The sequence below is a fragment of the Bidens hawaiensis genome, unplaced genomic scaffold (assembly GCF_021521415.1).
Source record: "Bidens hawaiensis isolate Kalapana, Puna unplaced genomic scaffold, B.hawaiensis_p1.1 tig00014715_1, whole genome shotgun sequence".
In the NCBI taxonomy this organism is placed as follows: Eukaryota; Viridiplantae; Streptophyta; class Magnoliopsida; order Asterales; family Asteraceae; genus Bidens; species Bidens hawaiensis.
The window spans coordinates 381,926-384,841 of record NW_027492289.1 but is presented as its reverse complement, the minus strand read 5'-3'; the positions used below and the strand labels follow the sequence as shown (position 1 = coordinate 384,841).

The 2,916-nt window shown below is 38.3% G+C and overlaps 1 pseudogene; it reads left to right on the top strand.

Annotated features, from left to right (window-relative positions):
- Positions 1-295: 295 nt before the first annotated feature.
- LOC143547376 (serine/threonine-protein kinase BLUS1-like) lies at positions 296-2,252 on the top strand (annotated as a pseudogene).
- The last annotated feature ends 664 nt before the right edge of the window (positions 2,253-2,916 follow it).

Here is a 2,916-nt window from a genome sequence, read left to right as displayed (position 1 = left end):
AGGATCCCAAGGCTCTAGGCCTCAAATAATCTCCTAATGGGTTCTTTAATTATGTGTCGCAGCTAGAAAACATTCTTTATAACTTAGTTAAATGTATGCATATTTATTGCCACCTTTGCAAAAAAAAACAGTTGCATAATCACATGCATCACCTCAATGCCCGGCCACTATCAAGCAACCAGTCTTTAACTTAAAGATTCACAAGAAAACTGCTCCAACTCCACACTTTTTCTTTACAAATTAAATCCCAAATCCATCAAACAACAAACTCGCTTTACTCGACTTGATCGTTCGAATGGCTAACGAAGATGAACGCGATCCAAAAACCAAAAGATCGGTACCCTACCCACTCGACCCTAATAGTTACCAAATCCTGCATGAAATTGGTAGAGGATGCAATGCCATTGTCTGCAAAGCCTTATGCACCACCACCTCTACGGTGGTCGCCATCAAATCCATTGATCTAGACCGATCAACGACCGGTGATTTTGACAATATCCGACGTGAAGCCAAGACAATGTCTCTTCTATCCCACCCTAATGTTCTGAAAGCCCACTGCTCGTTCACAGTGGGCCGTCGTCTGTGGGTGGTGATGCCGTTCATGTCCGCGGGTTCTCTCCAATCAATCATGGCATCATCTTTCCCTAATGGCATTTCAGAGAGTTGTATTTCAGTAATACTTAAGGAAACACTTATGGGTTTATGTTACCTTCATGACCAAGGCCATCTTCATAGAGATATAAAAGCTGGTAATATTCGCATGGACTCAAATGGATCAATCAAGTTAGCAGATTTTGGTGTGTCTGCGTCGGTTTACGAATCAAGCTCTCGTTGTCTTAATCTTAATGAGATCACGGGCACGCCTTACTGGATGGCACCTGAAGTTATACATTCACATAACGGGTATAGTTACAAAGCTGACATATGGTCGTTTGGGATAACCGCGCTAGAATTAGCGCAGGGGAGGCCTCCTTTATCCCACCATCCGTTTTCGGAGTCTTTGGTGATGAAGATCACAAAAGGGCTGCAGTATTCGGAGTACCAGAAAGAAGAAGAAAAAGGGAACAAGAAATCAAGGTTTTCAAAGTATTTTAAGGAGATGGTGGGATTGTGTCTTGAACAGGATCCTTCTAAGAGGCCTAGTGCACAAAGCTTTTGAAGCATTATTTTTTTAAGAACTGTAAAGGCTATGATTTTCTTGTGAAGAACTTGCTTAATGGATTGCCTTCTATGGAGTTTAGGTTTCAAAAACCCGGATCGATGAGTAAAGGGCATGGGGAAGAAGAAGATGATGATGATAACGAAGATGAAGAGTGTTTGATTGGGAGTAATGTCAAGAAACATAGGAGGATTAGTGGATGGAACTTTAGTTTGGATGCTGACAAGCATGGTTCTGTCATTCCTGTTGTAGACTCAATCAGTGGTATGAATTATTCTACGGTCTTGTTAATTATATGCACGTTACTGTTACTAACATACTAGTCGCACGCCATGATAGGTTAGACGGACCTTATAACATGCACATATTGAACGAATTGTATAAGGTCATACGGTTTGTATAGAAAAAAATAAAGTTTTGTAGGAGTTGTTATATGAATTAATTAAGGCGGTCTATGGTCTATATAACCTTAATTATATGAGCCTTATACAGTTATACAACCCATATAACCTTACTGTAACTAATTGATATGACAGTGGTGTATTGTGTCGGAAGTTATACGACCCCTATAACAAGTAAAAACTAATTGTCATCACATTACCATTATTAATAGTATACAAATGAATATTATCTTTTTCATGTAGGCCCATCGACGAATACAAGTTGTGGAGTAGATGATACTGTGAAAGATATTGCATTTGCTAGTGAAAGTGTAACGTCCGAAAACGAAGGGGAGTTGGGTTTAAACAAAGTAAGTTTGCGTGGTAATGTGACAAATGGTGGTGAAGAAGAAGTTTATATTGGTGTCGGTAGTGGTGTTGATAAGGAGATAGTGATGGGGAGTTTGATGACATTGAAAAAGAGTTTAGATTCTCAAAGAGAGAAAGTGGTATATATGCATGCAGTTGTAGGAGCCGAAAGCACAGGCGGAAGTGGTGTTGGTGGTGGTGAAGTTGGTGGCAAAGAAGAGCAGTTAATGCAAGTGATTGAGAAGCTAAGATTTGAGTTGGAGAATGAGAAGAGAAAGAGGACTAGTTTGGAGATGGAGTTGGAGTTCTTAAAGATGCACATCACAAATACTTCTGATGTATAATAGTTTGCACTTGTTCATAAAGGACCCATGGGTTTCTTTTTCAAATTGAAGTCCCTCACTTTTTATATCCATTCCTCTTTTGTTAATGTTGAATTTACATGCAATAAATAAAGAGAAAAACCCTTGTTTTTAATAAATTTTGTTAGGGTTCTTTGTACAGAAAAGAACAATGTGCTCTGGTTACAACTTGCAGCTTCAACCACACTCTGAAGTTGGCTACATAGTTTCAAATCTTTATATAAACTTTGGATGCTAACATAATATGGGATTTTTGTCATATTTTATTGTTATGGGCAAATGATAGCAAAATCACCGGTAACGGGTAGGAATTAAAATGAATATTTAACAGATAGATCAACGGCTCGTTTCGGATACAGATTCACCACCGAAACAAACAGTCGGGCTGCGATTTTTAACCAAAGATACAGACACACCACTCCGGATAAGAAATCGTGTCTAACAACACCAATCGAGATGCCAAAATCGAGCTAGCATAGACATTCAATTTTACTCAAAATCTATTGAGATAAAATTAACCAAGAAAAACTTTTAAACATAAACATCTCCCTTTTATTTCAGATCCATGATCTTTAAATAGTTATGGTTACAAGAAAACAAAAACTATCCATGATCTCCACTAACCTAAATACCACTAAAAAGTAAA